The sequence below is a fragment of the Pogona vitticeps genome, chromosome 3 (assembly GCF_051106095.1).
Source record: "Pogona vitticeps strain Pit_001003342236 chromosome 3, PviZW2.1, whole genome shotgun sequence".
In the NCBI taxonomy this organism is placed as follows: Eukaryota; Metazoa; Chordata; class Lepidosauria; order Squamata; family Agamidae; genus Pogona; species Pogona vitticeps.
The window spans coordinates 249,171,547-249,197,172 of NC_135785.1; the positions used below are offsets into that span (position 1 = coordinate 249,171,547).

Genomic DNA, 25,626 nt, shown 5'->3' on the forward strand with positions numbered 1-25,626 from the left:
CTTCTCTGCCACCACCATGCCAATCTCGTCCACCTCAGGGAGCTAGCTGCCTATGGCCCATGTTGCACTGGTCTTCAGGTGGTAGATCTTCCCCCATCTAAAGGATGTGTTACTTGAGACCGAAACCAAGATCATCCACATTATTGCATTTCCTATCACAAAGCAAAGCAAAGCGTGCTGCTTATATACCGCCCCCCATAGCACTTCAAGCACTCTCTGGGCGGTTTACAAGTTAATTATGCAGGCTACACATTGCCCCCCCCCCCCAGCGAGCTGGCTACTCATTTTACCGACCTCGGAAGGACAGAAGATTGAGTCAACCTTGAGCCGGCTACCTGGGATTGAACCCCGGGTCGTGAGCACAGTTTTGGCTGCAGTACAGCAGTTTAACCACTGCACCACGAGGCTCTTTGAACATATCACCTTGTATGGGTGTGAAAGCTGGACAGTAAATAAAGCAGACGGGGGGGGGGAAAATTGATTCGTTTGAAATGTGGTGCTGGAGGACAGCTCTGCTGGACTGACAGAAAACTTAACAAGCGGGTCCTAGAACAAATCGAGCCTGAATTATCTCTGGAGGCAAAAATGATTAAACCGAGGCTGTCCTACTTTGGGCAGATCATGAGAAGGCAGGATTGTCTAGAAAAGACAATAATGCTAGGAAAGGTGGAAGGCAGCAGGAGAAGAGGAAGACCAAATACAAGATGGACTGACTCCATAGAGGAAGCCACAAGCATGAGTTTAAAAGAACTGAACAAGGCAGTAAAGGACAGGGCATATTGGAGATTGCTCATTCATAGGGTCACCATAAATGAGAGGCAACTTCATGGCACAACAACAATAGACCTTCCCTCACATTCCCACTTTTGTTATTACTGTTATTTACCATCAAGTTGCCTCTGACCCATGGTGACCCTAAGAACAAGTGGCCTCCAACGTGTCTTGTCTACCAGCCTTGCTCAGTTATTGCAAGCTCAAGGACATGCCATCCTTTGTGGAGTCAATCCACCTCATATTTAGTCTTCCTCTTTTCCTGCTGCCTTCAACTTTTCCTAGCATTATTATCTTTTCCAGCAAATCTTCTCATGTTGTGTTCAAATTACAGTAGCCTCTGCACTCAGTAATACTCTAGAAACCACATGTAAATTGAAATCAGATTTTTTAAAAGAAACCCACAAATATTCCTCTGAATCTGACACCACACAATCTGAAAACCAATTAAGACTTCAACAGCCTCAGAATATATTCTTAGAGAATACAGTAATCACTTTCTCCAAGACTTAAGGATGCAGACAGCTAGGGTGTGTGGGTGTGTGTTCCAACTTTACAAAATTTTGATATAACTAAAGAGAAAAGGCCAGTTAGCTCAGTTGTTTAGATATCTTGCTGCAGAGCCAGAGGTTCGGAGTCCAAATCCTCATGGTGTCTCCTGCAAGTAGACAGGACATTGTGTCTCCTTGTGTGGTCTCGGGCAAGCTGCACAGACCCTGGATGCATCCAGAAGAATGGAATGGTAAGCCGTTTCTGAGTATTTGCTACCTAATAAATCCTAAACGGGTTGCCATAAGTCAGAACTGACTTGTCGGCACATGATTATTACGATTATTAAGGAAAAAAGAAAGATGGCAAAACATATAACTCAGTCTCATCCATGGCAACAACGATTTCTGCAACTTTGCAGTATCACTTTTACTATTAATCACTCTCTTTATCCACAGAGAAAGACCTTTTATATATCAAATACACAGAGTCTGAATACATTACTTCTACTGACACAAAAATAGAACTCAGATACACATAGCAGCATCACACAGCTCAGCGAAGCAAGTCTTTTAAAAGAGGATTAGAATATCCAGCAGAACATCATCTGAGTACGATAATATGGGCTGCTAGAACCTTAAAATGCCATCACAGACCAATAGCATATCCATTCAGTTTTAGGCCAGCCAGGTTCCAGAAAATTCAGGAATGTTTATTTTTAAAGTTTTCTTTACATTTATATCCCACTTTTCACCCCCTAAAAAAAGTTGCAGGTCGTCTTTCCCTAAAACGTCTTAAAGATAAACTATTAAGATTGTTGTTACATTACAAGAATCTATGTATGAGTATATTTATACTTCAGTGCTTTTTATTTTTTTACTTTTTCTTTTCTTGTCTAAAAAAAAATACAAAAATTACTTTGGACAGTTAGCAGTTTATCAGAATCAGGCTCTCCCCCCAAAGGAAGGCAAGGAAGGAAAAAAAAACAGTGTCTATTTTAGTAATGAACACATGAACTGGTGAAAAAAAAAACCATGTTTGCTCCCACGGTAAGAAATACAGTGGTGCCCCGCTTGATGATTACCTCGTTAGATGAGGAAATCGCTTTACGATGAAAATAGAGAAAAAACGCTTTACAACGATCGGTTCCCTGCTTCAGGAACCGATTTTTCGCTTAAGGATGATCTTTATAGATGATCGTCAGGTCTTCAAAATGGCCGCCCACTGTGCAAAATGGCTCCCCGCTGTGTTTTAGGACAGATTCTTCACATTACAGGCACCAGAAAATGGCCATCTTATGGAGGATCTTCGCTGTACGCTGAGGTATTTTGCCCATTGGAACGCATTGAACCGGTTTTCAATGCATTTCAATGGGATTTTTACTTTCGCTTGATGACGATTTTGTTCTACAGCGATTTTGCTGGAACGGATTATCCTCGTCAAGCGAGGCACCACTGTACCACTAACACCTTACAAGTCACTGCTGGTAACTAGAGAGCTAATTTTAATCACACAGCCTCTTTTGCTTTCTCATAACCTGTCCAATTCCCCACTGCCTTACCATCAGTAATCACAACCTTCCTCAACAAATGTACCAGGACAATTCAGGAGCTACCGATCTATTTAAACACATACTTTCCATTTCAGGTTAATAAGCAAGCCTGTTTTTCTCAAGGCCCATCTATAGCTATGATTGGCAAGTGCACATTTAGTGAGACAATATAGCCCCGCTGGTCAGAAGGCTGAAACAAGCAGGAAACAGCCATCATTCTTTATGCCTTTGGAAATTTCCTAAACAGGACACATGGCTGCTAAATGTCATAAAAGAATGATTAATTCAATGGACTGAGTCAAATCCATTCTTCTGTTCTTGTTCCAAAGTCCTTCCATCTGAAGCGATTTAGGAAAAGCCATACTGTTTTATGGAGCATAACTTGCTTCACATCCAATTTGCCTTCTCCTAGCAGAATTTAACCATGCTGTTGTTTTGAACTTATTTTCTTTTCGGAGACGGAAGTTAGAAAATGGTGTACCTTCCTCAAGAGTTTATTAATGCATTGTAAATGGGTATTAAAAATAAAAGCTTCTGGTAGTGAAAAATGAGGTTACATGCATGAAGGCCCATAAAGGACACTGAGCTCACTCAGCAATAACCAGCAAAGGGGAAAGAAAAGCCCACGCTTATTTGGACTTGAGTGTCTCGTGCAAAAAAAAAAGGACATGAAAAACGCCTGCTAGCCATCATTGACAGAGCATTTGTTGTTGTTTTCAATGAATGCTCTCTCACATCCTTGCTGAATGCATAACATTTCTGTCATGTGCCAGCTTGTAAACAACGGAACAATAACGAGGCACAAGATGTCATTTTGGGATTGACTTTTCTCCTCAAATTAGGCATCCATGCCAGGGCTGCCTAAAGAAGCAGCTTGGAGGTAGGAGGAAAAAAACGGTTGCCTTTATTCCAGTAAACTCATCTTCTAATTCAAAGTCGCACGGTACTAAAAGGGACTTCCTTTAATATAAACTTTACATTATTTATACAGTGGTACCTCAACTTACCAACTTAATCCGTATTGGAATGGCATTCGTAAGTCAAAAAGTTCGTAAATCGAGGCAAACTTTTCCACAGGAATGCAGTGAAAACTATTTAACCCATATTTGCTGTTTTTTGTTCATATGCCAAGGTGCTGTTCGTAGGTAGAGGCATTAGTTCCCATAGGAACTAAGGCAAAGCCGGTTAATCCATTCTCTACCTCTAGGGGGCAATTTTTTTATTTTTTTCTTCTTTTGACCTAAGGTGAACTTAGGTCAAAAAAAAGGGCAGGAAAGTTTTGTGGTTTTTTTGGCTCCGTCCGCAGGTCGAAGCAACTTTTTGCGAACTGAGCTGTTCGTAACTTGAATCATTCGCAACTAGGGACGTTCATAAATCGAGGTACCACTGTACTTAATAATTCCAGTTTTCTCTGAGTGTACACTTCTGTACGCCATCTCTGTACCTAATAATGAATATATGTACAACACCTGGCTTTTAACTGCAATCATTTGAACTTTAATGTTCAAATGCAAACAAAAACAAAAAACTTAGTCTACACTGGTTTTAAAAATGCCCTTGTTTCCTCCATTACTGTGAAGTGTTCAGTTTCTCTACGACATATGTGATGTCTACAGCACTAAAAAGGAAACAAAGTGGTGATTCATAACTATAAAGTTACAAACTTGATGTGATGCAAGCTAGTCAAGGTCCCTAAATTTCTCTAAAGTCATACTTCAGTGGCAGAAACCCGTAACTAGCTTTTCTTTTTAAGACATTCATAACCCAAGTCTTCTCAACCGAATGAAAGACAGTTAACAATAAAATGGAACAATGACAATAGTTGTAAACACTCACAGACCAGAAGTGGGAAAAGACTACTAAAAACAGCAGAATAAAAAAGATTTAAAAATAGAACAGCCATTAAAGGTAATCTAAGTGTCAAGTTTCTGTCAAGTTAAAATTCAGTGAGAGGGCAGCCAGAAAGAAGATTTAATCTCTTATCAGAAAGCCATTATGGAGTTTCCATGCCCTTCTGCTGCTCCCCTCTAGTTTGACCCACTTTGGTTTCCACAAAGATAAATATAGTCAGACAGATAAAAGGAAGAACTTCACACTGATAACAGAACTGTAAAATTTGCTTCCTTAAGATCTAGGGACAGCTGCCAATTCAGCTTTGGAAGATGGCTGGACAAATTCATTGACGATTGCACTATCAGCAGCCATCAGCAGCACTGAGCTATATCCACTCTAGTACGAGAAACAGAATGCCCCTGAATAGCAGTTATTGGGGAACATAAACACAGTGATCTACTCATGTCCCTCTTGAGAGATTCCCACAGGAAACTGGTTGGCCACTGGTATAAACAGAATGGTGACAGGTCTTAGACCTGATACACATGTCTGTTAAGCACCTTCACCTTCCTGTACTGAAATGGATCTCACACTGGTCCCAATTAAGCTTATTTCTGGGGAGACCGAAATTCATAGAAGGGTGTCTGCTGAAAATCACAGCAGACACACCTAATCATTCCAAAGCAGTCATTCAGATATCTTGATCCTGATTGTGAGGGCTATTAAAGGTCATCACCAACATTTTAAATGTAGGTTTTTAAATTTTAAATTAATTAGGTCTGGAAACAAAACAGCATAGCTATTTCAGTGAATACTTCTATGCTCCTTGCATTTGATCTCTGGCTATAACACAGTGGATGAAATATAATTCTAATTTGTTTGTGACACTGACAGATTCTTTGTACAGTCACTGGTAGAAAGGTAGTAGATCATGTTCCTATGTATTAGAGTAGGAGCCCTGTACTTGAAACTGTGGATATGTGAACCCTGTATCTATAATAGGTCCTGATAGCTCAGTGGTTTAGGTATCTTGCTGTGAAGCCAGAGGTTCGATTCCCCACTGTGCCTCCTGTGAGTAGAGCCAGCATGCATGACCTTGGGCAAGCTGCACAGTCCCAGGGCACCCCCAGAAGAAGGGAATGGGAAACTACTTCTGTGTACTTAAGAAACCCTGAAAAGGGTCACCATAAGTCAGAACTGACTTGATGTTATATGATATACAACATGCAACGAGGTGGGACTAAGACCATAAGGTGATGCTCTTGTATGTTGTATTTAGGGCAGTAATAAACCACAGGAAAGTGAAATCATGGATATCAGTGCCATGGATTCCAGGGTCCTACTGTATATTTGCTTAAGCATAGATGTTAACTTTCATTTGAGCCACTGATATTATCCCAAATGTGGAGCATGTACAATGCAAAGACCTGCAAGTTTAACAAACAACACTACCAGTTTTCTAAGATAATGACTCTGTCATGGCAGCTTTTCCAGTCAAATTCATACCGTACTCAGCAATTACAATACCAAGCAAAGACCTGTCTCGTCAAAGCTCCATCATCACAACTAACATAAAAAGAAATTTCATCTCATTTACTACCAGGCTTTATATTGTATTTCAGCACAAGCCGTTCAGATACATAGCTGTGCAACACTGACTGATGTACATTGACGTGCAACTCAGTCCTTGTTGTGCAATTCTTTTAGAGCTGGTTCATACATTTTCTCTTATGTCTAAGGTGGGGAACCTGGGAACCCCTGAATGTTATTGAACTGCACCTCCCATAACTCACTGTCCAAAAAAAGAGAGACTCAGTTATGCAGTTATGAAGGGCAACGATGATATGAATTGTAGCCTGACAACGCACACAAGGCTGTTACGATCCCCATCCCTACCTTCAGTGACTCAAACACAGTTGGTCAGCTCATGATTTCTAAGAGCATGCTTTCATGCACACCCAATAACAAACAGAATTAGAACTCAACAAATTAATTAGTGCCAGATAGCCACTTGACAGCTCCTTAACCTCCCTTTGAGCAAATACTGAACATTTTTCAAGACAAGTACTAACAGACTTTCAGATGAACGGGCACTAGTAAAACATGTGTTTGAACCCTCATTACAACCCTAGACTATATCTAGAAATGCATGCGTTTTCTGCTACTTTGGATGTAAACCACTCAAGAAATAAAGATTTGTTTCATATATTACAGGCAACTTTTCCATTCCTCTGTGTCCTTTCCTACCAAGGACCTCTATTTAAGAGACTCAACTCAACAGTAGGTTTCCTTAGCGCTTAATACATTCAGAGTTACCATGAGGAAGCAATTTTGGTTTACATTAACTCAGAACCCTAAGGCATTTCAGCAGTATTTCTTTATTAACTGCTTGGTATTATTTACATCCCATTGTGTTTGGCAAACAGAACTGCAAATTCTCCCCACAGACAAAAGAAAAAATAATAATTACTGTAATTGTACTCTTATTATAGGGCAAAATAAAGGAGGAACTAGCCTTCCTAATTTTGTGGCCCTACCCTAATTTCAAGAGAGGAAATTGTAGGAGTGGGTGTCAATTAGATCTCAGATTGATTTTGATCAAAAATTATTATGGTTCACAAAATTCATATGTGAGAGAAAGCAAAACTGTTAGATTTGCTCATATCCAGAGAATTAAGGATCTTATAAATAAAAAGTACTGTAACACTCTCACCAATGCCAAACATTTAAAGAATTTAGTGCCTATGAACTGATATTCCATGAATTGTTCTTTATTTTTTTTATCCTAAAAAGCTTTCCGATGCCTTTTTAAATTACGTAGTTTTAAATTAGATTTAGTTATTCTGATGCTTTTTGTGTATGTGGACTGATACGTTTAATTTTGGTTTTTCATATAACTATTATGTTTAGTGCCTTTTAAAGTGTTGTCTGTTTTATTGTGTTGTGAATCACCCAGAGTGGCCATGGTAGCCAAATGGGTGTATAGAAGTTGAATAAATAAATAAAACAAATCAAGCAATGGTTTTCATATGCATTGTCTAAATTAGATCTATTCTGAAATATTTTATCTGAAATAAAAATGTAAAGGTTCCCCTTGACATGTTTAGTCCAGTCGTGTCTGACTATAGGGGGCAGTGCTCATCCCGTTTTTCAAGCCGTAGAGCCAGCACTTGTCCGAAGACAGTTTCCGTGGTCACGTGGCCAGCATGACTAGGGAGTGCCGTTTTACCTTCCCACTGAGATGGTATCTATTTATCTACTCAAATTTGCATGCTTTCGAACTGCTAGGTTGGCAAGGAGCTGGGACAAAGCGACGGGAGCTATAGATACATCTTATTATATTCTTACCAAGAAAATCACACTAACCTTCAACCTAACAGACTGGATCCCTGAAACAAATAAGGAGGACTCAACCTAGAGGGACGTGGTAGAACTGCAGGTTAAACCGCAGAAGCCTCTGTGCTGCAGGGTCAGACGACCAGCAGTCATAAGACTGAATCCACGCAACGGAGTGAGCTCCCGTTGCTTGTCCCAGCTCCTGCCAACCTAGCAGTTTGAAAGCATGTAAATGCGAGTAGACAAATAGGTACCACCTCGGTGGGAAAGTAATGGCGTTCCGTGTCCAGTTGCACTGGCCATGTGACCACGGAAGCTGTCTTTTGACAAAACGCTGGCTCTATGGTTTGGAGACAGGGATGAGCACCGCGCCCTAGAGTCGGACACAACTGGACTAAATGTCAAGGGTAACCTTTACCTTTACCTAACCTGGAGATAAAACACTGTAGAACTCAAAAATAATTAGAATCCCCTGCTAGGGAACCACAGAGCCGTAGCTGAGACAGATGCACAAGAACTCTGTAGCAAATCATTCAAGACACACTTCTCCTTTCAGCAATGCTGGGGTTGGGGACACCAGACCCCTGTGTAGTTCAAAATCCATGTATAACTTTTCTGCCCCCCAAAATGTAACTAAAGCCTCTATCACAGGGGGACGATGGAAGTGCAACCTCTCATCCTCCCCCCAAAGAAGCAGTACGCCACTGTGATTTCCCCCAACCCATGTCAGCCTCTGGGAATACCCCCAACACTCTCCCTGGCCACCACATGGAGCTACCATGCCAGGAGAGGGGTCTGGCCAGGCCACCACCATCAGACTGGGGGCCCACTGTAGTACCTACAAGAGGGGCCCTGGTAAGTGGCCTTGGTAAGTTCAAGACCCACCTTTCTCTGACCACTTCCTGGAGACAAATAGCAGCATAGTATTTACTGAATATTTATTTGTTGAATATTTTTTTTATCAGGGGAAAAAATTTGTGTAAAGACAAAAACATGTCGCTCAGAGCTGTGCAATTCAAGTGTATTTCACCAAACTACAAATCCTAGGAATCTGTATCATGAATATATGGCAGTTAACGTGTTTTCTGATTGCTATAATGGTCGTGTGAATACACACTGTAATTGCATTCAGCTGATCACCTTTATCTCAGTTGTGTTGGAAGCGATAACAAAAAAAAAATCATTTGGCGCTCATAGCATTCATTATGCAACATGCAACTGTACTACTTTACCTGAACTGTCTTGATGATATCTGACAAACATTATCTTGTTACTTCAAGCGAGACAATATTGTACTCCGCAAACAGGCAGGTTTTGAATAAGTGAAGAATTCTTGACACCTAGCTCAGTGGTTTAGACATCTGGCTGCAGAACCAGGTTTGGCATTCGATTCCTCACTGTGCCTCTCTGAATAAGGCTGGACCTGATGACCCATAGGGTCCCTTCCAGCTCTTATTGTTCTTATTACTTTTATGAGATGGAAAATCAAGATTATTCTGAAAGATCTTTATACACAAGGACCGATCACAGGACAGACAAAAATAAAATGATTGGAAGCCAGTGTGCAGAAATCAGCATCTTTCTTCCTTTTTTTAAATCTTCATTTTATTTTCTTCTTATTCTTTAAAAAGTTTCACAAGCCTTTCAGTTACTATAGCCTGTGCCACCCAGAGCCCCAAAGAAATAAAGTCTAACTGGAAAGTCATAGGGGATTGCTGTGTTTAAAAAGTTATTCTGCAGCTAGGGTAGGATTCAAAAAGTAATTTTAGACACACCCAGGAATTCGCACATGCCCAGTGGGATTTTTTTTGGGGGGGGGGAAATACTCAAAAGATTAACTGCTGTTTAATAGTAAGATCGTCAATACTGCTGAATATCATCAACATCTTCTCTTGAGTTTTCTTTTCAAACTGTCTTACTATGGGGAAAGGGGGCATTTATAAAACATTTATAAAATCAGAAGCACACAGCTTCTATGAAGTGGTTGTACTGTTATTCTCAGTCTAGCCACCAAACAACAGCAGTAGAGATGAACAAGAACTGAACTACGAATCTAAAAAAAATCCACAACACGGGCTAGTTTGTGATTTGGTTTGTGTATTCTATGTTGCAATTAAATGTCAAACTTTCCTTGGTCCAGCGCTTCAAAATGGATGGCCCCACCCTTTCCTTCGCCCCCCCCCCATCACCTCTTCTTCCTTTGCCACCACTGCCATCTTCAGAAACAACAGCCCAGCTTCCTTTCTTGGGAGTCGGGCCTGCTTTCTCTGCACATGCGCTGGTCTATTAGTGTGGTGTGAGAGCGCCATGGCAGCAGCACAACCGGAAAAGGTAACACACCCCCCCCCGGGCATGAACCAAAAACTGAACTGGTTCACAGTTTGGCTTTTCTGGTTGGCTTGTGGCCAACCACGAACCATCGCAAACTACCATTTTTCAAGTTCATGTCCATCTCGAAACAATGCACTTTAAAAAAAATCATTGTCATGCATGCAATTTTTTACTTCCTCATTAATATTTGGAATGTACCTGTCGCGGCTGCCACCTCCTCCTACGTCACCACAAGAGATGACAGGCCACGATCCTTCACACACACACAGTACTTCGCTGCCACCAACCACACATAAACCTGACACTTCAGACTTATTGTGGATTTAAAATAAAAATGATGTTTTATTGATTACAGAAATAAAAAGGAAATCACTGATTAAAAGAATCACTTATTTAAACTATATTTCTCAGACCTTCACCCTGCACAGTTCTTTATTTCTTAACACACAGTTTCTAAATCACCTAACCTATATCTAACCCTGTCACTCTCCAATTCCCCAACAACCACTCTCAACAACCTTTCCCTCCTTGTACACCCCCCTTATATACACAAGCTCCACCCCTATAAGACCCACCTCCTGCCTTGCCATAGGCCAGGAAACTCCAGCCTTAGCCAAGACAGGCAGGTGACGTCATGGCACACGTCACATACCTTCCCCCTTTAATAAGTTGTTTTGTGGGGGAAAGCTAAGGTGCTTTTTCCCCAAAACAACTGCAACAAACATAAAGCATAACATTTATTACACACTTTACCACAACTACAAATATACTTACACTTTCTCCATACAGGTAAATAAAAACATGCAATGTAAAACATTTATCAAACACAATACATAACTTTCCAAACACTTTACATTGCCATATACTATACACAGAGTCCATAAGTCCTTTAGGTGTCGTCTTCTGGTCTTCTGGATAAGGCGTCAGCCACACAGTTTATAGTCCCTCTGACCACCTTAACCTCGAAATCATAGTCCTGCAAAAGAAGCGCCCACCTCATCAGTTTACTGTTCTGTGATTTCATAGTCCTCAACCACGATAGAGGTGAGTGATCAGTGCACAAGGTAAAATGTCGACCCCAGATGTAAGCCTTCAGCTTCCGGATCGCAAAGATGATCGCCAAACATTCTTTCTCGATGGTAGAAAGATTCTTCTCCCTGGGAAGCAACTTCTTGCTCAGGTACGCCACTGGATGTTGGTCTCCGCTGTCATCCTGTTGGCACAGTACCGCTCCCACACCGGCATTAGACGCATCTGTGTAGATGATGAACTCTCTGTTGAAGTCAGGAGCATGCAGCACTGGATGGTTGGTTAGAGCATCTTTCAGCCGTCCAAACGCCATCTCGCACTCTTCCGACCAGGAAACGCTGTTGCTGCTCTGCTTCTTTGTCAGGTCTGATAAAGGTGCAGCAATCTCACTGAAACCGGGTATAAACCTTCTGTAATACCCTGCCAGACCTAGAAAGGACCTCACTTTCTTTTTAGTGGTAGGTCTGGGCCACTTCAGGATTGCTTCTACCTTGGCCTCTAAAGGTTTGATTAGGCCTCCTCCCACTATGTGACCTAGGTACTTCATCTCTGAGTTACCTAGCTGACACTTACTAGCTTTAACAGTTAAGCCAGCATCTTTCAACCTTTGTAGCACTAACTCTAGATGATGCAGGTGATCTTGCCAGGTGTTGCTAAAGACCCCTATGTCATCGATATAAGCTACTGTGAAGTCACTAAGCCCTTTCAGAGTATGGTCCATGAGCCTTTGAAACGTTGCTGGTGAGTTTCTCAGGCCAAAACTGAGGACTCGCAATTCAAACAGGCCAAATGGACTACCAAATGCGCTTTTCTCTTGGGCCTTAGGTTCACTTCTTCCTTCAATCATCTTACTTATGTCATCAAGCCTAGGCCTAAGATAAGCATCAGGTTTAGTTACTGAATACAACTTGCTGTAATACACACAGAACCTGACACTGCCATCCGGCTTGTCTATTAAAATTGCAAGGGCTAACCAAGCGCTAGATGAGTGTACAATAATTTGATCGTTTAGCATTTCGTCTAGCGTTTTGCGAATATTGTCACAGTAATAACCTCTTACTCTATATGGTGTTACAGACTGAGAAGCATTCCCTGTGTCAGTCCTGGGTAGCACTCCCTTGTCAACACCAGGTTTGTTTGAGAACACTTCTTGAGGTTTTGTAACCAGCGCTCCACAACTATTCTGCTGTTCTCTGGATAGAGCAGGGCTGATCTGCACCTTTTGTGTATTGAACTTTTGTGGGCCCCTCCCTTCCCCGAAGGGCAACCCATGTTCCTCCTTATCAGCCTCTTTTATTGCAAACTGCACATGGATGGTCTCTCTGTAATAAGGCTTCAGGGCATTTATGTGAATGACCCCCCTGCCTAACCTTTTCATAAGTTTGGATATATGAGAGGTTCCTAAGTCTGTGATTGTCTCAGAAGGAGAACCCATCCTACTCATGTAATTCACTAAGGCTTCTGCTACAGTCTGGGTCTCTATAGTTAAAATAAATCTGTTCCCCCGCTTAGTGGCATTGGGCATTGGACCTATGATATCCACCCCTAGACGTGTAAAAGGAGTTGAAATCACTGGTAATGGGCATAGCTTTGCTCTGGTTTTATCACAATTAGAGCCCTGTCTCTGACAAATATGGCATCTTTGACAGAAACTCTTAATATGTTTACCCATATCAGGCCAGTAAAAGTTTTGGGCTATTCTTTGTTTGGTCTTGTTAATCCCCATATGAGCTGAGAAAATGTCTGCATGTCCCTTTTCCAGAATCATAGGGCGATATTTCTCAGGCACCACCAACTGTCTCTTAACTTCAGGCCCCCCTTTTGAAATATTATTCAGTTTTTCCCTATACAGTAAACCACCCTTAATAATAAAGCGTTCAGGGCACTCAGGTGATAAATCTTTATCAGTCACCTTTGCAAAACAGTCTTTTAAGGTGGGATCTGCTGTTTGTTCCTTGACAAAGAGGCTTTTCTGAGGTATTTCAACTGAGAATGCCTCAGGTTGTGGTACAAATTTCTCTGGCTCTTGAGAGTCATTCCCACTACTGGCTTCACTTTGTACTGATTGTGCACGTGTTACCACTAGGGCACTCTTGACATGCTTTGTTAAGTCATTACCAATAAGAAAAGGGGTAGGGATCTCAGAAGACACCCCCACTCTCCACAATCCCTTCCAACCTTGATATTCAATTTTCAAGTCAGCTACAGGTAGTGAAACTAGTTCTGACCCAATCCCTTTCACAGATAGAGTCTGGTCAGCAATCATACAACTTTGTGGTACTATGTCTGAGTGGCATATGGAAATTTCAGAACAGGTGTCTCTCAAAGCTGAATAGTCATTTTCAAAAACTTTTATCCTGTCCCCAGCAGATTCCAGTAAAGCAGCATTGGTCTGTATGTAATAACAATGGACAACTTCAGCGAGAGGTAGCTCCTTCAATGTATCCAATTCAGAGCTCCTAACTGCCTCTGCCTGGGTTTCCATGACAACAGAGCTTTCACTAGAAGAAGCTTGAGGTTTACTCTGAACACAAAATACAGCCTTTGCTTCTTTTACATTAACTTTTTGAGGTGGAATTTCTTTATTTTGCCTTGTATTAAAACATTGTGAAGCAATGTGGCCTTTCTTTTTGCAAATGAAGCAGATTCTCTCCCCCCATGAGCTTTTCCCATCAAATCTCTCAAGTTTCTCTTTTCCCTCCAAAACTTGTTTACTGTGCTGGCCCTGTTCTGAGGGCTTTTCACTAAAATGGCCGCCTACTTTAGTCTGTCTCTGTGCTTGTTCTTTAGAGAACTTTGGGTCCCATGTTTTCCTCACACTTCTCCCCTCATAACAACTAGGACCCCTTATTTGAGAAATAAAATCAGCTATTTGAGCAGCGTTTCTAACATCAGTTGGTTTTCGTTCTTGAACTAAAAATTTAAGTTCCCCATGGAGTAAGGAATAAAACTGCTCCAGGCCCACAACATTTTTCAATTCCTGAAAGGTTTTTACATTCTCCTGTTCAAGCCACCTATCTAAACACTTTTCTAAGTTAAAACCCAGTTGGGTATAAGATTCATCTGCTCTTTTAGAAAGTTTTCTGAACTTCATTCTAAGATGTTCTGAATTAATGCCAAACCGATTATAAACCATCTTTTTGAACTCTGAATAATCTTTACTGAGCTCAACTGGCATATCAGCATACACATCAGCCATTTTTCCACTCAGGAGAGACCTCAAAATTATCATTTTCTCTGTTTCCCTCACAGAAAAATCAGCACAACTACGTTCAAAGATTTTAAGGAAGTTTTCAGGACAATCCCCCTGTTTATATGTAGGAAATTTCTTCAAATCTGCTTTTGATAATTGGCTCCCCTCATTTTCCCTATTATTATTATTGTTCTGATTCATCATTTCCAATTTTCTTAATTCAAACGCCATACGCTCCCTCTCTAATTCCATTTTCTCTTTCTCTAGGGCAATTCTTTCCCTTTCTATTCTTTCCTCCTTTTCTATTTGTCTCATTTGAAATTCATGTGCCTGGGCTAATTGAATTTTCTTAATTTCTGATAACTGTTCACCAATAGCTCCTTCCTGCACTGAGGCCACTCTTCCCTCACCATTTGACTCATCCCCAGACCAGTCTGACATTGCTTGGTCTCTTTGTTCACTCACTTCTGCCATTTGACTGCGCGTGAGAGGCATTTTAATCACACAGAAGGCTCTTTTCTATTTTCAAGCCTCTGTTTAAAACGTCACTTTTTTTTTTTTTTCTGTGCTAAGGTCTGACACTCTCTAACAGGGTATATCAACAGATATGGCTAGGCTTGTTACTGTAGTCTCTAATGGCTTCTGCCCCTTCACTGGGCCTCTTGCCAGATTTAGAGCTACTTTAATTTTCTGCCCTTGGCTCTACTTCCAAATCCACCACAGCTTCACCCTCTCTCAGGTTCTGTAGTTCACTAGGGAGATCCCAAATCTTCGCTGCCCTTGGTCAGTCTGTCCCTTCCGAGTTCTCCCAACTCTGGACTCTCAGACCAAGTCACAACAGCCTCCTACTTTTGGGTCAATCTCCCTCACAAAATGGACCTTCTAGAGCTCATAAGTCAGTTCCCTCACTCTGAAGTTTAGGTGCCTCTCTACTAGATCTGCTCCCCCCTGGAGACAAATCCTAGAGAGTTACCCACACCCCACTTCAGGTGCTCCTAACTGAAATCCTTTTGCTCTGGTCACACTAGCCAAGGCTTTTCTGGGCAACTGGGCAACTGGACAACTCGTATCCCACACGCTGGCACCAGTTTTGTCGCGACTGCCACCTCCTCCTACGTCACCACAAGAGATGACAGGCCACGATCCTTCACACACACACAGTACTTCGCTGCCACCAACCACACATAAACCTGACACTTCAGACTTATTGTGGATTTTAAAATAAAAATGATGTTTTATTGATTACAGAAATAAAAAGGAAATCACTGATTAAAAGAATCACTTATTTAAACTATATTTCTCAGACCTTCACCCTGCACAGTTCTTTATTTCTTAACACACAGTTTCTAAATCACCTAACCTATATCTAACCCTGTCACTCTCCAATTCCCCAACAACCACTCTCAACAACCTTTCCCTCCTTGTACACCCCCCTTATATACACAAGCTCCACCCCTTTAAGACCCACCTCCTGCCTTGCCATAGGCCAGGAAACTCCAGCCTTAGCCAAGACAGGCAGGTGACGTCATGGCACACGTCACAGTACCTGCGTTGTAAATGGCCAAAATCCTCTTGCGTAACATGCTGGCCTGACACTAGTGGCGTAACTTTTTTTTTCTGCAGCGGCTTCATCATTGTTTCTTTTATCAACCCTACCTTCTATATAAGGCATCTTTGGATCCAGCCAGGTAAACAAGTAATATAAAGTGCATCAAAACATTACATTAAACATAAATTGAAGTTTATTCACTTGACCATGTGGGCACACACAGATACATACAAACACACACACACACATCTTATAGGAACTATTGACCAAAAAGCACAACTATTGACCAAATCCCAAGATTTGCCAGACAGATCTTCCTTGCGAAATGTGAGAGACTTGTTTGTTTGTTTGTTTGTTTGTGGCATTGATATACTGCCGCATTATTCTGGGCAAAAAAACAGCCAAGTGGCACAATACAAGCAAAATAAAACAGTCGAACACAACAGGAAAATAAACCAACATCTAATTCTGGATTCTGTGTATTTTTATTGGCAAACCCAGGTCTGCCACTAAAAGAAAAAAAGTGAAACCCTACATACAATTAGAATATCATTATCATCATCATCTTAGAACTTCCGAGTTGGAAGGGGCCCTATGGATCATCGAGTCCAGCCCCTTCGAAGGACGCCCAGTGGGGGAATCAAACTCCCAACCACAGCCGGAGACTTAAACCACTGAGCTACATATCCAGCAGTTCTTACAGCTGGATAGCTGTACAAGTAATGAAAAAGTAATGAAAAGGGCACAAAAATGCAAAGTGAACTATTTTTAGGATGTTTATTTTGCAGACGTTCAATTAGCAAATATTCAATTATTCAACTTGTGTAAGGCTAATTTTACCATCAGAAGGCGGGGCAATGGTGATGGAAGACATACGAAACTACAGCAGTTATCTAGGCATTTCAAGTAATAATCTCTTGGAACAACAAGGACAACACTTAGAGCAAGGGTCATGGGAAAGAGGAGCTTCATTCTCTCTTTTTCCTGGCAAGATTTTGTATAGTTGGGTGGGGAGCAATCTTGGCTTTGCAAGAATGAGAGAAAAGAGGAGGGCAGAATTAAGAGGCATCTCCTTGTTTTAAGTTTTCTTTTTAAAAAAAAGCAAAGCACCCTCTTTCTTTAAAGGAAATGAAACACATTCTATGATAAATTCCTTTGAGCCCTAAACAGTCAGTGTGACACACAGCCACAGATCAACAGCCTTTGATCACAAAGCTTGGATCTGTCACATGGTTTTCAGGATTTATACAGCAGTTGGCTTCTCTTAAGCACACACATAAAGAAAGCGGATGTGTTCCCCAACTGTTTATGTATAGCTACAGTGAGAACACACACATCCTCAAACCTTAAACTCCACTCCGGGACAGATGAAAAACTGGAAATAACTGTGGCAACCCACTAAGAAGGCAGCTACGGGTCAATGAGCTGAAAATAATTGAATTATCTGGTGTGACTAAGACTGGGGAAGTCATCTGAAATTAAGCAAAGAACACTCTTCCGAAACTATATCCAAAAGGGCACATTTCAGTTAAGAGAGCTGCTTCTGTTTCACTGGAGATCAAAAGATAGTCACCCACACACAATCAGGAAGAGAGCAGCACAAGAATTGTGTCTGTGATACCTAGAAATGCGTCACAAAGCCAACACTCTAAACAACACCTCACTGTTAAACTCTCCAGATGCTTGATACTTCTGCCCTAATCTGGAGTATAGTGGTGCCCCGCTTAATGACGAATCCGCTTCATGCTGATATTTTTGCGATCACTATTGCAATCGCAAAACGATGGGCAAAAACCGCTTTGCGACGATCGGTTCCCTGCTTCGGGAACCGATTCTTCGCATTACGACGATCAAAACAGCTGATTGTCGGGTTTTCAAAATGGCCACCGGCTGTTCAAAATGGCTCCGCACTGTGTTCAGGATGGATTTTTCACTGCACAGGCATCGGAAAATGGCCGCCCTATGGAGGATCGCTGGAAGCTGAGATATTTCGCCCATTGGAATGCACTGAACCAGTTTTCAATGCATTTCAATGGGCTTTTTTATTTCGCTTGACGAGGATTTCGCTCTACAGCGATTTCGCTGGAACGGATTATCCTCGTCAAGCGGGGCACCACTGTATGTAGCTTTCTCTTCACTTAAGATTAAGTTAAATTGAGTTTACGGCCCAATGCAATGCTAATTATGAAAGGCACACAAATCTCAGGATGTATAAAAAGGGTAGATTTACTTCACGTTAAAACCTGCCCAATGCCTTTCAGCCCAAACAGTCTGCAGCCTTTTCCAGGGGTTATACAAAGAAAACACTGGATCCCTGGACTCTGAATTGCTGGATAGCTGAGTAGTTTAGGTCTCTGGCAGCTGAGCCAGAGGCTGGGAGCCTGATACCCCACTGGGCCTTCTTGACAGAAGCGGGACTTGATGATCCATAGGGTCCCTTCCAGCTCTGCGGTTCTAAGATGATGGTGATGATGAAATAAGAGTCTGTCCCCCTTCATTACTGCTGAAATTTTCTGCACACAATCCCTCTTGTAGATGAATCAGAGCAACCCTGAACAACAGCTGCAGCAAGATAACATCCTTGAATATGGGATTTTCTTGCCATTATGTCATCAGCAGTTCAGTGGAGCTGTGAAACAGACCCAAAGAGATATTCACTATATATAACAAATGACTCATATGTATCAAATAACAAATTAATTTGTTAATCAAGAGTGATCAATAATAGGGTCTACGAATGCTCTCGTTGTGAATAATGCATATGAACATTTTAGATGGTTGGATGTAAATGTAAAAAATGATTTGTCACAGCTCTGTTATTGAGCGCTTTGAGTCTGAAGGCCACTGGCTAATAAACCTATCTTATCTATGATAGGTGGATTGCAATGTGCCTATTATAATGGCCATTCAGTGTGTTGCTCCTCTTTGTATGGCCACTGAGGAATGCCACAAGCAGTTCAGGCCAAAATGCACTGGGGAGAGTTTAAAGTGGAACAAATCTACATTTTTAATACATCCTGAGATCTGTCTGTTTTCCATAATTGGATCAACTGGATGTTTCTTTTTTTTTTCCCTGTTTCTTCCAATATAATGCTGCCAGATCTTCTAAATAAGTGCTTCTCAACCATGGGTCCTCAGATGTTCTTGGACTACAACATCCAGAAATCCTGGCCAGTACAGCTGGTGCTGACTCGTCCTCCTGCTCCCTCCCTGGAGTGGGCAGCTGAACGGGAAGACAGTGGCACTCCAGATGTGAGTGGAAGGAGGAGCGGAACCAGTGCCGCAGCAAGACACAGGGAGCCGGCCCTCGTTAAATCCAGATGCACAGGGATATTCATATTCCTATACAAATACCCCCATCTCTAGTGCTGAGACTTACAGTTCAAGAATATTAGGGACTCAAAGCTGGGAACCATGGTTCAAAGTGATTAAAAGGCAAGAGAGCATCACATCAGCATGAGATGTAGAAAGACAGAAAGGAGACTAAAGTTCATCTGCACTCACACTTACAGATTAAGTGGTTCCTCCTATCTTTACGGCACTGGTCAGGCCTCATCTTGAGTAATGTGTCCAATTCTGGATACCACAATTCAAAAAGGATGCTGATTGGAACAAGTGCAGAGGAGGGCAACAAGGATGATCAGGGGGCTGGAAACCAAGCCCTATGAGGAAAGACTGAAAAAACTGGGCATGTTTAGCCTTGAGAAAAGAGGGGAGATATGATAAAATTTTTCAAATAGCTGAAAAATGCAGAGGAAGGATAGGATCTGTTCTCAATCATCCCAGAGTGTAGGGCACGCAACAATGGGTTTAAGTTACAGGAAGCCAGATTTTGGTTGATTATCAGGAAAAAATTCCTGTTCAAGAGATACAACAACAGAATTAATTACCTAGATAGGTGGTGAGTGTTCCAACACTGGAGAAATTCAAGAGAAATTTAGACAACCACCTGGCAGATATACTTTGATTTGTATCCCTGGACTGAGCAGGGGTTGGACTCAATGGCCTTAGAGGACCATTCCAACTCAGTTATTCTATCATTTACGATAATGCTCTACTACCACTTAGGTTAACTTTCCTTAAGGATGATCAATGTTTCTCAACTAGTCAGGTTTGGAATATATTATGCTCTTGAGTGAATGCCAACATCATATTTACAATAAATCCAGTTCTACTGATAAACATATTGTGGAACGCAAAGCAACAGTCAACCCTTATTTTTCAGATTTTAATTTAGCATGCTTCCAAGCACCTGCTTGCCATATCTATATTTTAAGTTACGAAATGTATACAATTTCCAGACCTTGAACAGTGAACAGAACGTTGGCTGCATGTTCAGGGCCACCGCATAAGTATCAAGCATCCACAGTGTTAAGCCATTGCAGTGTGGTTTGTAATGTTGGCTGTGTGACACGTTTCTGGGTATCACATACACAGAGAATTTGCAAGGTATAACTCAAATGGCACACTTAAAGGTTTGGAGGTTGGGAATCAAGACATGATGGTCATTCAGACAGCACCAGCAGCTGCCCGAAAGCAATCATCACAGTCCTTGCAAACCAGGACCTATGAACAAACAACCCTAACTTATCAGGAGAGTAAAATCAGGGTGGGTAAAATCAATGTTTTTTTTTTAAAGATAAAATTAATTTAAATCAAACGCACCCTGCAAAAAATCCTGAAAACCTTTGGAAGTCCAAGAAGTTATCTAAATTGGGGGTTGGGTAGCAGGACACAGAAACTAAGCAAGCCACTATGGTATAATTTAAAACTGCTCTTGTTTAGTATAGAATTATGATTCAGATTACATCACAATGCCTAACTCCATCTAGCATCTGTAGCCAATTCATTAACTGCCAAGGAAGAACAAACAGATTTGAAAGTTGCCCAAACCAATAAAATCCGTGGCTTTCAACATGACTTCAAGCTTGGAGATTTGGTTTCAACCCATTCCTTGCACATGATACCATCTTTTGGGACCAAGGCTAGCCACCCCCTTCCTAGAAAGCTCAGCAGTTGGAACCACAAACAAAAGCTTAACCAAGCCATTGAAAGCTTTCAAGAAATCAATGGGCTCAGTCCAACCTTCCGCTGGTAAAAGTTTGTTCTTCTCCACTCTGTCTCGAAGTCTTCAGCATTTCCTGAAAATTAGTTCCAGAGAGGTTCAACGCCCTCCAGAACTGGTTTTTTGGGGCACACAAAAGGCTGCAAGAGAGGCACCCCTCTCTGTGGTTCTGCTAAATTCAGGTATTCCCCCCAGGGATCAGTGTCTTGCACAACTGACTTAATATCCAGTACTAGGTGGTACAAGAAAGTGCCTCACAAGTTTAAAAACAGATACAGATAAAATGAGATTAATAAGAAGCATAGAATCAAGTCTTGGGAGTCATATAGAGGAGGGGCAAGTCATAGGAAGCCAGATTTAGGCTGAATATCAGGAAAAACTTCAGAACTGTTAGAGCAGTACGACAACGGAACCAATTACTTAGGGAAGCGGTGAGTGCTCCAACGCTGGAGGCAAACAAGAGAAAACTGGACAAATGTCTGTCAGATCTGCTTTGATTTGGATTCCTGTATTACAGGCCCCTTCCAACGCAATTATTCTAAGCCACCTTTTTCTGACAGCTACCAGTCCGCTGGCAAAAGGCTGCCTGAATATAAGTTTTTTGCATGCTGGCAGAAAGGTAATTGAAAGACTAGTGCAATTTCCCCCGCAGGGAAGCTCTATAGATTAGGAACCCATCACCAAGAAAGCCTGTTTTAAAAATCCTGCTCCGGATCATCCAGCAGAGGCAAACTATAACTCACTGTCAATCTGCACACGCGCAGTGACAAGCCTCAAAATCTGACCTTTTTTCTTTCATTTGGCCCTAAGACAATACGGGGATAAAATTTTACTCTGGATGCCACAGGGCAGCAGATATCCTCAAATCATTGCCATTTTACTATGAGGATAAAGGTAGACACATGTTACCTACAGCTTGTATTTAAATAAATAATAATGGCAAGGATGTGCCTGTGAAGATCAAACAAAACTCTCTGAATCTCCCTGAATCTCAGAGTGAGCATGTTTAAAAGAAAACTAGCTTCAAGGGTCATGGTGGTGCGGCGGGCTAAACCGCAGAAGCCTGTGCTGCAGGGTCAGAAGACCAGCAGTCGTAAGATCAAATCCATGCGACAGAGTGAGTGCCCGTCGCTTGTCCCAACTCCCGTCAACTTAGCGGTTCGAAAGCATGTAAATGCAAGTAGATAAATAGGGACCACCTCAGTGGAAAGGTAACAGCGTTCCGTGTCTAAGTCGCACTGGCCATGTGACCACAGAAGATTGTCTTCAGACAAAACGCTGGCTCTATGGCTTGGAAACGGGGATGAGCACCGCCCCCGAGAGTCAAACACGACTGGACAACAATTGACAAGGGGAACCTTTACCCAGCTTTGTTTAGAAAACTATTTTATTTCACGGGAAGTAAACATGATTCACAAACTGCCAAATATGTCATGGTTCGTTGGGTTTTTTGGAATTACTCTAAAAAATGCACGACAAATACTCAAGCTTACCATATTATAATGCATGCATAAATTCCTTATATTTTTCAATAAACATACATACTGATCAGGATTACCACAAGTTATATAAAGCCATTTCTGAAGTTCTTTCAAGATGAGAACAACAGCTGTTGTTGCTTTTGTGGGAAGAACTAAATTCAATCTCAATTCTTTCCCACCATTTACTGATAAAATAATGCTGTCGGAAGATTTGGGCTTACAGTGACATTTCCTAGATTCAAATGCCGGAAATGAAACTCAGTGTGACTCTTCACAATCTGCTCCAATGACAAGGCATCTAGAAATGAAGTTCTAGGAACACTGGTTGCCATAATGGTTGTGTTTGCACGCAACCACAATCTCTTGGGTATCTCAGACAGAATTCACTGAATGAGTTGTGGCCATCAGGTGGCAACCAACAACTCCTTTTCCTGAACAGCCACACTGAGCATTAACGATATCACCTCTCATAGTCTGCCAATAAGTTTCATGGCCATCACAACTGCTACTTCTAAAAGTCACTTGGCAACTGAACCAGCAAATGGTACCCACTGGGTCTTCTGCTGGCAACTGGCAAATTACCAACTACAGGTATGTTTCTCTTTTGCAAATTCAACACCAGTGGCTGTGACTGATGGACAAATTTTCCAGATAGTAGCCCAATTTATGCCTAAGTTATGGGATAAGTTATCAACGGGCACTGATATCAAAGACAAAGGTAATATGCAGATACATCCCAAGACTGCTATCAAAACCACACTTCCTTGGTACTAGATCCTACCGCAATCAATGTCACTTCTGTAGAGAAATTGTTGGAATTCAGCTGTAAACTTTCTATTATTAAAAAATATTTAAAAGTGGACCTACTTCTGGAATAAAGCTTGGGGAAGTTAATTTTCTGGATTACAACTTCCAGAAATCCTGACAAATAATGATACTGGCATCAATGCTGCCATCTTTTGACTTTCGTCCTTAAAATGAAACCACCTAAATATCAAGCCCAAGGGAGAAAACCATTACTCAGTAGCAAGATGAACAGAAGCTGGGGGGAAAACAGTGTTTCCTATAGCAAATGCAGACATGTTTGTTGTTTGTTTGTTGGGTTGGAGCTCCCAAAACGCACCAGCTAGCAAGGCTCAGGAATTCTGTGAGGAATGGTTATAAATAATTGAAAAAGCAATTTCTCCCATCTCCGCATTTACTATACAGTACTGGTAAAATCACTTTCCTACTCAGTGTCCTTTGAACATATCGTTACAAATCCAAAAAAACAGACTATCAAATGTGCAGAAATGGGTATCTTACAGATGTGTACACACATTACATATTTGGTGTCTCCTGTTGTAATAATCATCATGTGCTGTCAAGTCAATTCTAATTTATAGCAACATTTTTTTTTCACAAGGTAGAGAGTACACCGAAGTGGTTTACCATCCTCTTCTTCTGGGGATGCCCTGGACTGTTCAGTTTGCCCAAGGCCATCCGGGCTGACTCTTGCTCACAGGAGCAATCAAACTTCCAGCCTTTAGCTCCACAGTCAGATATCTCAACCACTGAGCTATCTAGCCGTTTGGTGTCTCCTGTACGCGTATCAACCAAAATACCTGGACTTGGATGGGACTTTTGAATTCCCAACAGCATTTCTGTTTTGTTTCACAGGTTAGTGTTGGAAGAAGAAATATAAGCCCTATGGGTTTGTTCCAGGTCACCACAATGCTCCATGGGAAACGTAATTCTGCGAGGTTCACTCTACAGATCAATAACAAGACTACCTTTCCCATGAAGCATTGTAGGAACTCACAACACGCACGGGGACGACCAAGAAGCACCAGAACAGTCTCCCTCCTAAAATCACAAATACATGAAACACAACACAAATGCTGCTGGAAATACCTCTCATTTTGCCTGTTATTTTTGTTCTCCCACTCCCAGAATTACTTCCATTCTGGGAGCGGAAGTTCTAGAAATCCCAAGGTTTCATCCCTAATGTGGACCTGCCCAAATTCCCATGAAAGGTTTATCTCCATTGTATACCTTACTGAAATTACATAAGTCAGTAATTAAATGGTCTATTACAATAAATGATTTATGGTTCGCACCTGTGACGTCATCTAGACAATTCTGCCCTTTAATATAAAGATATGGGCCTATATGTGTGGTGCAAATATGCTGATTTCATAAAATTAGTACAGTATATGTAAAGTTCATACTTGGAAACAGAATTGCTTTTTATCTACAAATTCGAGATTCCTCCAGCTGCTAAACAAGTTGGCAGAAGGATTTGGAGAGTAATATTCCAAAGTAACATTTCCACCATTTAGAAGTCTCACAAGTTAGAAAAGCGAGCATTTTGCTGCATGTCTAGCTCACTTATAGTAATGAGTTTAAGCACAACTAACTTGCCCACCATACACTGCCATTTTTTCCTTATATTATTAGCACCACAAAAGTAAAATCACTGCATTACTTCAAAAGAAGACACACAGAATAAAAACCTATATAGAACATTGTCTGTTATAAACAGATACCTACTGAATTTGTAGCTGAAAAAAAAGACAGCAAAAACACAATCAACTACCACAAAAGGTCTAAGCAACATAAACAGGAAGTGACAAGTTTATACACACCATGAAACATTTACACTTTTCTTTTTTACTTCCAGATGCAAGTAAAATGCAGACAAACAATAAGCGAGATATCTGAATTTTTTTTTCTAAGATAGTTTTTTTAATAATGGAAGTTTTAATAGTATATTTAAAATAAAAATTCACTGAATAAAAATGAAACAAATAACACCATACATTCTCTGAGACCTGGGTGAAGAATTTAAGCACATCCATTCTAAACAAATGATGTTACATTTTAATGCTGATAAACTAAGCTGCTTTGAAGGCCTTGAAAAGACTGAGAACCAATGATAAAAGCACTGTATAATAACACAGAAGCAGATAAAAGCACTGTATAATAACACAGAAGCATTTAAAAAAACCCACAGCA

General features: G+C 41.2%; 1 protein-coding gene and 1 long non-coding RNA gene across 2 annotated transcripts in view; both read right to left on the minus strand.

The window, feature by feature from the left end:
- The window catches only part of ARHGAP42 (Rho GTPase activating protein 42), a 189,913-nt gene that overhangs the window by 147,628 nt on the left and 16,659 nt on the right, over positions 1 to 25,626 (minus strand). The window lies entirely within an intron of this gene.
- LOC144588074 (uncharacterized) lies at positions 9,585 to 17,062 on the minus strand. The gene is made up of 2 exons (XR_013543411.1): positions 16,081 to 17,062; positions 9,585 to 10,510 (listed from the first exon to the last, which is right to left on the minus strand). It is a non-coding gene; the product is annotated as an uncharacterized LOC144588074 (long non-coding RNA).